Genomic DNA, 16,871 nt, shown 5'->3' on the forward strand with positions numbered 1-16,871 from the left:
TGTGTGTTTAGTGTATTTATTGCATTTTTAAGTTTTTTTATAATTTTATTTTTTTAAAAAATAACTATTTTTACATCTCTTATTTATTACTTGCAAGAAAAAAAATTAAGAATAGAAAATTAGAAAAAATAAATAAATTATTAAATTTAAAAAAAAAGTTTAAATATTAATTATTTTAATTTAATTTTAATTGATAATAGATATTAATATATAATCATAAAAACAAAACTTTAAAAGAAAATAAGAATATGATGTGGGGTAGGGTGTTGAATTTTATTAAACAAAACCATTGTAGTGAAAAAAAATTGAATAGGTGTTGAATTATTAGGTGGAAGAGAGAGAAGATGATGTGGAAGATAAAAAGTGAAAAAGTAGGGTGTTGAATAATGTAACCATTGTACATAGTCTTAGAAAGTATGTTAATGCCTAAAAAATTTGTCTTTGTTGGGAGTTGAACCCATACCATCAATTCACCAACACAAGGGCTGAGACCACTAGGCTAAATGAGACCATTTGTAGTATTAGTGCTTGGAATAAGTTTTATAATATGTGCTTACAATGAGTTTAATATTTCTAACAATTTTTGTTTTATTTTTCTGTTTTATTTTTTCTTTCTCATTTTTTCTGTAATCTTTTTACTATTTAATTTAATTTTTTATTTTTTAAAAATATCTATTTATTATTTGCATTTTTTATTTTTACTTGATTTTTTATCTTTTTACTATTACTTGATTTTTTATTACTTGATTACTTGTATTTACATTTTATTACTTGATTTCAATTATCTTTTTACTATTACGTGATTTTTTAATTATTTAATTTAATACGTTTTAATTGTATTTGTTAAATGTATTTAAATATTAAATAAAAAATATTTAAATACATTTTTATTTAATAATTAAAACGTATGTTTTTATTTAATATTTAAATACATTTTATTTAATTTAATACATTTTAATATTTATATACTATGTTTTATAATAAATAATATTTTATATGTTTTATAATAAATAATATAATATTTTTATACTATTATAATATTTTATAATAAATAATATTTTATATACTATTTATTATATATTTTTTAATACAATGTTTTATATACTATATTTTATATGTTTTATATACTATATTTTACGTTATATATATATATATATATATATATATATATATATATATATATATATATATATATATATATATATATATATATATATATATATATATATATATATATATATATATATATAACGATAAATATAGTATATAAAATATTTTATACAGTAAATAAAACATAGTATTAAAAATCTATAATAAATAGTATATAAAATATATATTAAAAAAGTTACAGTAAATAGTATATAATTAGTTGTTTATAATTATTAATTAAATGCAAATAATTACTTGTATACTATAAGAATATTTAAATGCAATCATATGACAACTTGGAAACTCCAGCCCAGTGGCTGGGCGCAGCGGCTTTGAGTGGCATGTTGTGGGTTCAACTCCCAACTCAAACATGTTTGTAACATGTTTTCTTATATTAACCCGAAATAAAAATAATATAAAATACATGTGGCATTAAAATTAATAAATAAATAAAATATGCCACGTCAGCTTTTTTGCTGACTGGGTGTGATGAAGGTAAAAAATGAGAGAATCTTGAAATGTTAGGGAAATTCTTGCAACTTTTTTTTTTGCAGGGGGGTTTTTCAAATGACGCCTATATGACAGGGGGGAAAATAGGTATTAACCCTTTATAAAATTATTATAATTGTAATTTTAGTTAAAAGTTACGTTCTATTATTAAATTGATATGTATTTTGAATGATTATTTTGTAGATATGGTTAGAACCTTATAAAAAGTTTAAAAAAAAAAAAACAAACTCTAAATTTGATTTCTAAGTTGAGATTTTAATTACTCTTATCATTATCTTCCCTTAGATTGTTTTCATTACTTTTAACACATAGAAAATAACCATTAGATTAAATTGACGATTCAGATTTAATATGATAAAAGTAATAGCATGTACCTTGTTCACATGTAACTTTTTTTAAGATGGACCTTTCGCACATTTCTCATTTTTCAATAATAAATAAACAAAAATATTCTTTTTCTTCAAAGTTAATTCAATTGTTTTAACTCCACGTTCTTTCTTGTTCTTCCCTACATTCAAGTTTCATCTTCTTCGTCACCGCAAATTTCTTGCTTCACCGCACACAACCCACGTTCTTTCTTCTTCTTCCCTACATCCAAGTTTCATCTTCTTCGTCGCCGCAAATTTCTTGCTTCACCGCACACAACCCATTCACAACTGCTATGTCCAATCGCTCATTGTCTTGCATGTCGCCGCCACTTGATGTGATTCCTAATTTTTGTATTATTTCTTGTTTTTTATCTCACCTCTTCAAGTTTCCGATGATTCAGTTTCAATCGGTGAGTTTTCATTCTTCAAATTAATATTACTTTGTCTAGATTTTCAAAAAATTTGAATTTTGTTCATATGAGATTGTTCATTGTTATAAATAGGCGTGTCGGTGTCGAAGAGCGACAGCTAGAGCTATTCCAAACTGATCGTGATGGTGATGTAAAAAAGGAAAAGCCTTATGCTCTAGGAACTGACTTAGTTTTGTAAAGGTTTGATTTATACTTGATGATATCTGATGTTTTGCTTTTTAGCACCATAAACTGTTCATAAATCTGGGAAAGTTACTTTCTTGCTTCTTAAAACTTAGTATAAGTCTAAGAGGAAACCTATACAATGTTTTTAATGACTGATAATGCGATAAGGTTAAAAATTAATTTTGGCCACAGTGGTGAGCAAAAAAAATGCCAGTGATATCCTGCTGTAATGGTCGATATTTAACTATATTATTGTGCATTACATAGTAATTTTCATGAAACAAAATTGTGCAATCCTTGCTTTTATATAAAGTACATGTTTTAAGTTATATATTTGTCTATGATATTTCATGTACATTCCAACATAATTATATGTGTTTATTTGTTGAGATTATTTAAAAAAATTCCAAGACTATGTAGTTAAATAATTTTAGTAACTTTTGATTGCTTTATACATGTTAAATGTTGTTCCTCTATATAGGCCGTGTTGTTTTATTTTGTCTGTTCTAACTTGTCAATAATGAAATATTGTATCTAGATAGGTGTTTTGGCTCTTCACTTGATAATTGTTGAGCCAATCATGAATGAGTTTATTTATTGAATATTTGTTGAGGTGGTATGGTAATTTGTTCTTAGCCAAGATTGCTTGAATATACGTGTTTGTAATTTTTGTTATGAAAATAACGTGGATGATATAATTGGTGCAGGATATTGAGAAAGAGCATTGGTACCATTAGTCGGGTAGTTATAGGTGGTATAGAGGTAAAAGGAGAAAAAATTTAAATATTAGTATTACTGTACTCTTGCACTTATGTTAAAGCTATGATGTTTATCGTGATATGGACTAGAAGACTTGTCAACTGGAATAGTTGACGAAGCAACAGATGAGACCACCGTTGTTGATGACATTAATCTTGAGGATGAGTATCTACTAAAAAAATTATATATATTGATAGTACGGAGAATGGCGTTGGCAGTGCTTCCGGAGTCTGTTATTTGCTTCAATGTAGATTTTTCCGTGTAAGGTGTTTTTTCGAGGCGTCTTCAAATCTGAATTAATTGGTGGTGGGTGGAAAATAGAGATTGAATGAAGCAAAAAGTTATGACATTTGCAGGTGATATTAAGACACTTGCTGCTTTTGATTTTGATCCCATGGCATAATCTAAAGCTGCCATAAAATTTGACAACCATTTTAGGTTCCATTTTGCTCGCAAGAAAGAAGAAGTCTTGAGGAAGCATTGATGCATTACAATACAATTAAATGCATCTGATGATTTGTTAGTTGTGGAAAGTCCAAGGCGGTGTTTGGGGGTTGACGGTTAATTTTAGTCTGATTTAGGTCGGAGCAGTGGCTGTAGATATTCAAATTTGTTGTTCATAGTTTTTCGTCCACCTTTGAGAAGATCGTGGTTGTTTTGGTTGTATATCGGTGCTACTTTCATATCGGTATGGAGTATCGGAAGTTTTCTGATTACTAGTTTGGTTTGCCTATTTGTTTTATTCAAATGCTATCTTTTGGCTGGTTTATCTTAGTTTTAGTCTTGGTGGTGACAGTGGAGTTGAATTTCATATGTTATTTTGGGGTGTTGACTTGTTATGTTAGTTTTATGGTTTATTGCATTTTTATTGCAATATGTTTGTATCAGTTTATGTCTTACTCCATTGTTATAGCAGTATGTTTGTATCAAACTTTGTATGCACTCCTTGTGCTATTTGTTAATATATCTTTTGGTTTTTTCAAAAAATATATCATTTCATTTTGTTCATTGAATATTAAAATATTTTTTCTAAGAATTTCATCATTAAGAATTCTTCTTCGAGAATGGCCTTGCAAGCAATTGTAAGCAAGATCCTATAAAAAATATTACATTAAAAAGAGTAAACACTTGCTCTCCAAAAGAACAAATTTTCAAGTTACATGCCAAAAAAAATCGATTGAGATTAACAGAGAAAACAACACCAAAGTAACAATTGTATAATGGAATATATAACTAAATGTTCTTTCCAAATTATTATCTAAAAAATGGTCTTTCCATACATCTCATGGTATTATTCAGCCTCTATGATCACAAAATTATAAAGGAACAGATATTGATCAGTCTATAATTCAAAACATTGAGGAAATACACCAATAAAGGGGTAGCATAAGGCATCCAAAAGATAAAAAATGAGAGATCAGAAGTGGTATGGCTAAACCCTTATCTAACACTGGCTGGAATATGTCTAACTCATTGTATCTTTCTAGGACATGCATTTTTGCAGTCCTCGACACCCACTGTTCCAATAGATAATGCTCCATGAATGGACCCTGTATATATTACACTTGTTGCTTCACCTGCAAATAATATGTTATCTACAGGAACCCGTAACATCTCATACAAACCATATGGTTTTCCAACTGCGTCATAACTATATGAACCTAGTTAATTAATATTTGTATCGCAACGAGACGCAAAATATTGAATCTGCATAAAGGAAACAAATGCATTTAATTCAAGCATATAACTATCATTAGAGAATATATACACAGGAACCTCTTACTCTTATTCCATAATATAAAATAGTTAAATAAATATCAAAACTACTAGTATTATAGTTACTGATGAAGAAACGTCTAGAAGGATCTTCTTGAGTTGCGTGAAAGAAAATTCAGCAGCAGCTTCATCCGACATTTTCTTAATGTCTTTGGCCAACCGCCCAACAACTTTATGAAGATTAAGAAAGTAGTTGCATCCATAAGATATATCGGCAACAACGCCTTGGACGGAAGGATACATTTTCATTACTCAAGATTATACAGACGGAAAGATACATTTTCTCTTTGGATATCATGATGTCAATGTATTTTTTATCTTGCAAGACATGTCACTTGTTACATAAACCATTTTCATTGGATCAAAATGACTTGTCCTAGGGGCAAAGAATATTTAGGCCGATTTAGGCCTGAAAGTAACTCATTTACAACATCAACAAAGATCCTAACTGAACAACTGGAAACTTTGGTATTGTGGCCAAACATTACTTTTAGGTAGGTTTAACACTGGATCCTCCTTGGCTCACATAAAGTCAAGTTTCTTTTATAACTGACAAACTGTGATGAAAACATTGCAAGCAATTGTAAGAAGAGTTTCATGAGTTAGACATTAAAAGTGGTCTATTCTTTGCCGAATACATGTTTTTTTAACTCAGGGTGATCAATTTGATCAAAGTGGCATTAAAAGATAACTTCACTTTGTTATTATGATAACTTTTAATCAGAAATTTATCTAAACATAACTACTGTAGGTGTTGCCAATACATCTTATAGAAAAAGATAATCTCACTATCTATCACAAACATCTATCCCAAACATCTAACCAGTTTTTTTAACTAGCAGATATTATCTTATGGATAATATTTTCAAATAGTTAAAAAAAAGTACTACCCCTGTTTGATACTATCAGAACTCTAGACATTATAGTTTGGGCACTCCTGAATAATTACAAACTCTTTTTAAGGTATATTATGTCTTTAGAGATTGTTGGTTTTCTGAGTTTATGGTAATTTAACATCAATCTATGGCACTTATAGGGACCTATGCATCCTGGGTGTGGATTTTTTGAATGGTATTTGGAGGAAGCTAAAGATATGGTGGAAAGAAATTTGAAGACCTACAAATGGATGTTGTCAAAGTTAGATTGTCAATTGCAGAGATAAAGAAGGAGACTGATCAAATTCAAAGGCAGTTGAAGAAGATGATGAAATTGGAAAAATGTTGTAACTTGATGATTGTGATCATGTTATTGGTTTTGTGTTATTTTAAGGTTTAGGTGTAATTTTAAGGTTTAGGTCTTATTTTATGGTTTAGGTGATATTTTGTTACTTAGTTAATGTACCAGTTGATGTACCTTTGAACATTAATGAAAGCAGTAGTTTGGTTCTGTGTTATTTTAAGGTTTAGGTCTTATTTTATGGTGTAAGTGATATTTTGTTACTTATTTTGTTACTTAGTTTTGATCAAAGCAGTGGTTTGCAATATCAAACATGTGTGCAACATTCAAAGATTGTAATATTAATAAAACCATACATGTTCAAAACCATACATGTTCCAAATTGACACTGACAAAAGATGAAACTAACAAAAGTCTAAGTAATGACCAAACTCTAAACAGTCTAAACATTCTTCTTGGATAAGTTTCTCTTTGTTGGAGTTGTCCTTTTTGTTGTTGGGCCAATTCTTGATGCACCTAATCTTATGGTTGGTTCAAGTGGTACCCAGGAAGTTGGTTCCCTTCTCACACCCAATTTCTTTGCCTTCTGAGCAACAGGTTGTCTATTTCTGGATGTCTGAGAAGCTTGTGTTGTTTGTTGTTGAGTAGCTTGTGTTGTTTGTGGTTGAGTAGCTTGTGTTGAAACCTGTTGAGTAGCTTGTGTTGACTGCTGTTAAGTAGCTTGTGTTGACTGTTGTTGAGCAATTGGTGTAGTCTGATGTTGAGTAGGCTGAGTAGTATCCATTAAAGTAGGTGTGGTTGGCCTTGTCACCTTACATGTGGCTCTGTTGTGCCCAAATCTTCCTTAATTCCCAAGTATCCTCATTTTGGAAATTTGGCACAATAGGCTTCCCATTGACAACCAGCCTTGCAATGTACTCTGACCCTCACTTTGTCATTCTTTATGAACTTCAAATTTCTTCCAATTTGGACAGCATATGAAGTTATAGCTTCCTTGAATTCTTCCCTTGACCTAAAGTACACTCCAACTTCCCATTGAAATTGGCCATGTCCTTCTTCAGATTGAACATTGGGTAGCTCTTCTTTGTAACTAGACCAGTGCTATCATCACTATCACATCCACTATGAAGTTCTTCACTGTCATCCTCCATATCCTTTTCCATATCTTTATCAAATTGCTTTTTGCTTGGTTCCCCATCAACTTGTGGTTCATGTTCAAGTATATTATCTAAATATTCTTCCTCTAAGTCATCAAAACCATCAGATGAATCATCAAATGCCACTTCCATAGCATTCTCATAATTCTCATCAACATTGTCATCTCCACTACCAGTACTAGACTCATCATGCACCTCACCAACATTATTATCCTCCACAGCCACATTACCTTCATCCAAACCCACGTTACCTTCTTCCCTCACCACATGTCCTACTTATAAGACAACATTATCTTTCACCACAGTCACATCATCTACCTTTTCCATAGCATCATCTTCCTTTTCCATAGCATCATCAAATTCTTTCTCCATAGCCACATTACTCTCCTCCTGACCAACTACTTCTTCATATAGTTTAGATAGTAACTCTGCCTCCTCTTCATTCACTATGTCATCCTCTATAGGGTATTCACAAAATTATGGCTCACATACAGTGTGTTGAATATATATGTCAACCGTTAAGTGAACCCTGTAAATATCAATTATGTCTAAGGCTCCCTTATCATCAACTAATTCAGTCATGCTAAATATAGGGTCCCTATACCAGATTCTCTCAAACTCCCTATAACCTAAATCCTTAAGAACACCAACAAATTCAAAATAGCTCCACGTGTCTACATCTATTTTCAAAGAAGCAGTTTCTCCTCCTTCATAGTTAGTATTGTCACTATCAACGAAGACACCACTATGGTGAATTGTTAGATAAAGAAACTAGTCCATTACACCCGATTCATATTAAAACCATAAATAAGAACCCTAAATCATAACAAACCCAAAATTATAATCATGCATTAAACCCCTAATTTCAGAGAGTCGTGATTTAATAAACCCTAAATCAAAACAATCAGAAACCTTAATACGAACGAGCGAGCATTTACTAGAACCCTAATACAAATGAGCAAACATTTACACGAACCTTAATATGAACGAGCGAACATTTACACGAACCCTAATACGAACGAACGTGAAAAGAACCCTAAAAACGAAATCCATTCTCAACAATCAGCACCATTGTTAGTTACCAAATTTTGTTAATATTTAGTGTAATTTTTGGTAACTTTCGAGTTTTTAAGTGCAAAGTATTAGTTATTTCATTTTGATTTAGTATATATAATCGTATATTTATTTTATCGTCGAATAGTTCTTATCTATGCAATTTTTGTTGAAATTTGTAGTTTTGCTTGATGGATGGAAGCTTGAACCATGGAAAATGCTTCGAAGATATTTTAAGGCCAAAAGCAAGGAATATTGGAAAAAGCTACCGCACTAAGCACGGTAGTAGCGCGCTAAGCGCGGTTTTGAGAAAAAGATGGAAGTTCTAGCAGAAACTTTCGCGCTAGGCCCGGTTCACAGCGCGCTTAGCGCAGTTTTGGGAGGTTTAACTATTTTGGGTAGCGCGCTAAGCCGGCTTCATGGGGCTAAGCGCGGTCTGCGAATTTCTGTTTTTCTATTTAAGGAACGGAACAAAAATTGGAGGACACACACCATTTTGAGAGCAATAAAGACCTTATAACACTGTAGCAACATAGAATCGAAGAATCGGAGCATTGATCGTCGAGAAATCACCGTTGATGCTTGCTATTCTTCATCATTTCCTCCTTATGCAAGCTACCATGTCAATGGATAGCTAAACCCTTTTGGTATCAAGGCTTTGATGTGATCTTCCTTTCCTTTTGTATGTTTTTCTTGTGAATATTGTGTATGAACAAATTATTAATCAATATAGATGATTTAGTTTGTGTTCTCTTGAATTTCTATGGTCTAGATGTTTGTGAAATACAATGTTTTTTTTACCTAGACCTAACTTTATCATCTATGAAACATTAAGTCTATACATGGATCTAGTGTTTGATATTCATTTTGTATCGATTTATAAACGTTATTTGTGTTGTTTGATCGGTTGAGAAATCATTGGTTGAACAATACGGTAAAAACTTGCTATACCGTTTCAGACACGGACGGTATAGACGAACGATACGTGATAATATTGATTGATAACGAATTTATATGCATATTCGTAGGAAGACATACAATTTAAGGTCGATGAAATCAAGTCTTGATACTTCTTTTTAACTTAGAACTTTCCAAATTTTAGTCCTTGCTACTAAAACTTGTGAATGATCTTTTACCAAACCAAACCCAAATTTACTTTAACTCAAGACAATATAAACTATAGAACGGCGGTGATATCGCAGCAATCCCTGTGGAAACGATAAACTAAAAGTACTCCAATATACTTTCAACAACCATTTAGAGGTATAAATGACATACCTGTGATTCTTCAGTAGTTGATATTCTTCACGCGTTCGACTTTGAGCTTTAGAGGTACACCCAGAATTTCTCAGCTTCAACTTTGAGCTTTGAGCCCTTCAATTGTTGCTAAGTATGAAAATGAGCCTTCTAAAGGATAAAGGTTTAGGTTAATGATACACACGTGGATAATACACATCAGCATGTTAAATGCCACCTGTATAAAAAAATAATAAGACAACTATCAGAAGCAGACGGAAGGATAAATGTGCTATGTTTTTAATAGATAAGGGAGTTATTTGAACTTTTTAAAAATTATGGGACCAAAATGGACCCCGAGTGAAAGTTAGAGGACGAAAAAGGGTATTTTGCCAAAATTGAATTTCCTTGCCAGGATGCACATGAATATATTTATGAAATATTGAATTATAAAATCCACTATTGACTATCTACAATTTTATTAGTTTGATTTGTGTGTATCTTAGCCTCTATTAATTATAAGTTACTAACATTCCGAAACTTCAATTATATATATGACAAAACCACAAGTGGGTAGATGAGATTCTTATTTTGACATTCTAAATTCTCAATGACCATATTTCTATCACCTTTTTCAACCTTTTTTCGGCTACACTTAATAGTTTTTTAAACTGAATAGGATCTGAGTGAGAATAATTAAGTACTACTTCAAAGGAAGACACATAATTGTGCCATGACATCAAGTTAGGTAACAACTTCCAAGCAAACAGAGTTGAACAGACCAAATTTGAATTAACCAAATTTTTTTCTTTGGAAGATGAATAATATAAATCTAGGGTCAATGAAGTAAAGGTTCATGCATAACAAATCATAGATGATTAAAATATCAATCCTTAACCAGTGTGAAGCAAATATTCCAATTGAAAATAGCACGGGGTTGTTGAAATGAAACACAATTTATGTTCAAGTTCTCTCAGCAACCATCATATTCTGAGCTTTACTTAATAACCATGGCATCGTATAGTAGTTTAACCCTTCATAATCTACATCAAATTATAGTTCTCAAGTCCCTTAATGTTAGTAAGCCTATTATACATGAACCAGAGCATGCATAAAAACCAGTAAAACATGTACAGGTATATATACTAGTAAATCTGTTCCTCTATGAATTAATATCCCAGACAACATATACTTCCCCTTCATATTGTAAATCAAATAAACTTCCTATGTCTCCTAATATCTTTATCTTTTTTTAAAAATGTCAATGAATAGTTTTATGAGTGACTTGACAACTCATTTCAAATTGTCTCGAAATATCATTTATATCACTTGTATCTTGTGTAATACAATCAAATTTTGGTGAATGTGTAATACAGTCGAATCAACTTTGCTACACAATAAAAAGTTTCACCTAAAGTTACTCATTGTCCTTGATATGTGAATTGTCTTGAAATAAGTCTTATTGTCACATTATCTAATTATATTTTGCTTGAGTTAACCTTGCAGCCAATAATAATAACGGAGAGAAAAAAATTGAACATATTGAAATAACGCTTGGCTTTATTTCCTCATATGATGATTTATATTTTGAATACAAAATACATCTGCTGGTTAACCATGATAATATATACACATCGAAGCTATCACTAGGAGGGGAAAAATTGGCATATCTAACATATGTACATAATTCCCAAGAGTTTTTATTATATAAACAATGAAGAGATTGAGTTTTTGCACTAAACTCTATAACCAACGGTGTGTAACGATTTTTTGGTGACCTTCAGTCTTCCTATAACTGTCAGTCTCCTTGTGTGAAACCCTGTTGTTTAGGATGGCTCAAACAATATTGCATAAGCCCCTTTAAGACATGACATGTGCAACAACATCAAAATACTATAAAACAAATAACTAAAAGGTGAAAAAAACTTTCAAAGGGATCAAGCATAAACTAACCCAAATTTTCAGTCAAGATTATATGCAATGCTAAATCTATCTTCAAGAGGTGAAATCTCCTGATTAAAATTGGATATTAGGAACTTAAACAGGTGAAATGAAAAACGAGAAAACTACAATCGCTTCAAGTGGCGGAGACGAAGGTAAGACTATGGTCGAAATGGATCTGGCAAGGGTCAATAAGTTGTGTGCGACTAATAGATTTTTTTTAGCAAATGAAAGAGAACTTTTTTTTCACTTTAACATGTACGTTCATCGATGAAGAAGATGGAAGGTGAAGCCTGAAGAACCAGAGAAAAATAACGTGGTGTAGAAACAAAAGTGATTTGATTTTACAGAAGAAGAAAAAACAATTTTAATTTATTTTAAATACTTACGAAAAGTAAGAAAATCTTAACCATCATCTTAAAAAATATTAATTCCATGTAACTCATTTTACCTATTCTCACTTTTATTATATTGAATCTAAATCGTCAATTTAATCTAATGATTATTTTTATGTGTTTCACCGGTGAGGGACTTAGTTGGTCCCTCATTCTAGCCATCACCTTTAAAAAAATCTAAAATTTGATAAATAAATATTTTACAGTATTCTAAACATGTATGGAAAAAATATTCAAAATTTAAAAGTTAAAGGGTAACTAAACAATTTTCAAAATATTAAAAAATAGTAGGGACTAAAATTGAATGCATAAAATTTTTGTAGGGATTAAAATATATCATTTTTTTAATAGGGACTAAAAATAAAATTTGAGATATTTATAAGGATCAAGAACATATTTAACCCTATTAATAAAATGTTGTATTATAAATATAGAGATTGCTATTCATGTAGCCGTGTTTAGGCACCCTTGACAAGAAACAATAGATACGTAGGATATAAGATGCCACCCTCTAAATTGTATCTGACATCCTCAATTTTTCTTAATTCTTGAATTGTCCATGAAGAAATTCAGGGTGGCAAAAATAAAATTTCTAGTAGATTTTCCAAAATTTCCAATAACGTACCAAATTTTTGATAGTTCAATTATAAATTTTTGGTATGAATTTTTTCAAAAAATAAAATAAAATTTATACTACCGGAAATTTCCGGTAAATTTTGAAAAGTGTTGTAATTTATTGAAAATATCGAAATTTTCCGTAGTGTAACAAATTATTTTTTGTCGAAAACGATCCGATAATTTTTTCTTGAAATTTTGGAAAAATCCGGTATTTTCTTGAAATTTTTTATAAACGCAAAAATAAATTTCAAATTTTTTTGTAAGAGCATAAGAGTAATAGCATCCATTATTGGGGGCGTCATATATAATTTTGGGGGTGGCATCTTGAATCCTTATAGATATGGCTGTTTCCTGAATGATAATCCCAAAAAAATATTGTAGGTTAGACTTGTGTCTTAATCAATTAAGTGACTTCCTAATCGAACAGGAGGTGAACTTTATCCTTATTCAATTAAATGAAAACTATAATCAATTATACAATGATTTAAGCTTTTTCTAAATAATCAGAATCGCTTCTTGATTGATTAAACATTTGTTGTAGTTGGTTTTCAGAGAAAAATAAGAAAAACATGAAGATTTTAAACACATTTAAGCTATGTTTTGATTAATGGAATACATTGGAATTGAGCAGAATGTAATGGAATAAGGTTATGTTTTATCATATGGATTGATTAAAAAAGGATGGAATGGAGTGAAATTTGATCGATTGTATTTCATCTTATTCCATCACTTTCCACCATTTTTTGTAAGATCCCCTCGCCTCAAGTATGTTACAGTTTCTACCTGTAAAGTCTTTTGTCTGCTAGGACCATCTCAATCTCATTTCAAACCTCTAATTTGGACGGAATGACAAAATTATTCTATTCCATCATGAAGTACCCAAACAGTAGTATTGGCATCTTTGTTTCATTATGCTCTATTCGTTTTACAATATCCAAATATATCATTAGTATGTGCTCATCGCCTTAGTTCTTCAAGACTTAGTCTTGCTTAAATTCCATACAATTGATCAAATACAAGATTTAAAACACTAAGCGCGGGATCAGGTGAATTTTCCCAACTTTAATTCCTTTTGTTTGCTAGATTTTACTTTGTTTAGCTCTTAATGTTGGAACTTGAACACTTTGCTTTTTTTTTTCTTCTTACTTGATGATACTTGTGATACACTTTTCCTTATTGAGTTGTCATTATTAAAATCTCAGAAGGCTTTAACATGCATAGCACACAAGTGTTGTTCAACGTTGGTACAACACTTACTAAATCAGATTTCTTTAATATCACAAGATATCAATTTAAGTTTAAACATATTATTGACATTCTCAATAGCGAAATTCATTTTGACTTATTAGCTGGTAATGTTACATATATTTACATATAATTTACACAAAGCTATAATAAATTTATTTAACTTAAAAAATGAATCTTGTCATTTCTTTTGTATCGTGATATTTATAATCTCATTTATTTTTTATTATAATTAAGATGTGATTGAAATGTTACACGAGGTTGTAAACACTCAATCGAAAAGAAATGGAAGAAAGTTTTGCACAAATATCACACTTATTATTTCGTTGTTCGATATTACAATTACCTTATCTATCCTTTTAATCTTTGTATCTTATTTCAATTGATTCACTAATATTGTTCTCGGTTTATATTCACATAGGAAACATCATCAACCTCACCTTATGGGAAAATTATGACCATAATTAATGATATTCCTCTATTCCAAAACAAATCATAACTCGAATATTATTATCCACAAACATTTTTGGTGGAAACAAATATCATTATCCATAATCATAATTTGAAACCTTTTGGACAGTACATGCACACACGTGTCAAAAAGTACATAATGTGTGACGCTCCTATGCTAGTAGGGGTGACTAGAGGCCTTAGTAATTCTTTGAAGGTTGGGCTTTCTCCCGGTGGTGTGAAACCTTGTTTGGTGGTGTGTTTTAACTATGGAGAGAGCAAACTCGTGTGAGATGAGAAGCTTTGTATTCGTTGGGTAATTGGTATACGTAATGAGTTGTTCTTTCTCCTTTTAGGGATGAGATATTTATAGAGGTTTATGAACATAAATTTAGGGGATCCCTTGGAAGTGGTAGTTGCTCCATTTTGACTAGGAAAACTGTTGATCTCCTACTTCTTAGAGAGTCGTCAGGATGACTTTGTACATGTAGTTATGGGCTAGTTAAACATCATCACCCATGTTTCCTTTTAGGGAGAGCCTCGTGTCACGTATGGGTTTCGCTTCAAGAGACACATTATGGGGGTGGGCCCTTGATGAAGATAAGACTTGTGTGACCCTATTCATGGGCCGTAAAATGCATCATTGTATAGTCTCTCAAGCACGGGAGCTTGCAAATGACAAAGTTTTATAAGCTTATCATTTTCTTTCAATTAAGGGCAAGTTATCACCCCTCTTCCAAGTGTCTCCTAGATAGCCAACATGTCAATTGAGGAATATCAAACAATAGTCATTATATGTAAATACTTTATTCCATTAATATAAGCAATTATGTATTGTTCTTAAGATGCTAAATAGTCTAACGCTTCACCCATGTTAGAAACATGTTAGTCTCTTTAAAAACCTTTTAGAGGGAAACTGGAAAATATTTTTGAACACTTGTAGCTTTAACTCCTCTATAAAAGGATTTATTGTCCCCCCTTTCAATTTCTTTACTTAATTTTCTTACATAACTCATTACAAGTTTCTTCTATTTTTTTGCTAGCGTAATCTCCTGCAAAATTTCACCGGTTTTTCTTCTATTCGCAACATTTCCAGGTACTGTTTTCTTCCATCTTTCCCTTTCGTAACTGCTCCAATTGTGGATTTTAGACAAAAGGTTTTCTAGTAGGGATTTCGGCGGACATATATTTTTAGTTTTGTGATATAAAGGACTTTAGTAGTCTTATAAACGATCACGATGGCGGTGGTGATTTCTTTTTGTTCTTTTATGTTCCAAGATAAAAAGAGATAATTGATTTCCCTTCTGTTGTGTCTAAAAAGGTCAAAGATATTAGATCCTCTTATACCACCAAGGAGAAGATCCACTCATTTTGGACACTAAAGGGCATCTCTTCCTCAAAAGCCGAAAAGATAGTCGTTTTAGAGGCATGTTCACCATAAAAAAGGGTTACCATGACCGTCATTTTTGATTCTCCCTCTCCCAATTTCTACTTTTGCCTTCCCTTTATCAAGGACATAGGGGTCATTTTCCCATTTTCTCCTTTCATAGTGGAGGTCCTAAGAATCCTTAATATTGGGCCTTCTAAGCTAGTCCCTAACAATTAGGGCTTCATTAGGGCCTTCAAGAGCAACCTCCATTGGCTTATACATATAAAAACATGGCAATTGCGAGGTATGATGATTGTGGGTTAAAATCTTGGCCACTTGTGGGAAAAAATGCAACCTAGAGAGCAACCTCCCAACACGCCCGCCACCAAAGTTCAAAAGTATGAGAGGGATACTTATCTGGCTGCTAGGGTGGAGTTTTTCCGCCTACCTTAGATGAGGAGGGTGCTCGGAAGTCCCCTAGTAGCAAGGCTCCACCACTTCAACCTTCTTTGTGGATCGATTCCACTTTTGATGTTGTCTAGTTCACTAGGTCACACATCCATATCTCTTTCTGAGAAGTTTCTTGGTGAATATAAGGTCTTCAACACTAAGTCGTCCTCCAAGCTTGCAGACACATAGGAGAAGCATTGGCTGAAGGGATTATTGTTGGAACACATCGATTGGGAGAAACGATATTAGGTCAAAAAAGAGTTGATGGAAAAGCTCAAGAAATATGGGGATGGTTACACTAAAAGCCAATAGTTGTTGGATACCTGACAAAGAGACAAGAAGTCTTGGGCGAACAAGCTAGCCACTACGAAGGCCAAAGCCAAAGAAATCCCCGCCAAAGAGGAACCTATAAGGTTATTGGAGGATGCCCATCGCTCAAAAAAGAAACTAGAGGGCTAGATATGAGAGCTCAAGGATGACCTGGTGGTAATCTCTGGTGCTTATTTTGAGCGTGTGAGTGAACATGTGTCCTTCTTTTATCCCACTCTGGAACTAGTCCTGCTGCATGTCTTTAAAGTTATTATTGATGTCTGTTTGGTGGATGACGAGGAGGCGCTCACGTT

This window comes from Vicia villosa, unplaced genomic scaffold (assembly GCF_029867415.1).
Source record: "Vicia villosa cultivar HV-30 ecotype Madison, WI unplaced genomic scaffold, Vvil1.0 ctg.000316F_1_1_1, whole genome shotgun sequence".
Taxonomy (NCBI): Eukaryota; Viridiplantae; Streptophyta; class Magnoliopsida; order Fabales; family Fabaceae; genus Vicia; species Vicia villosa.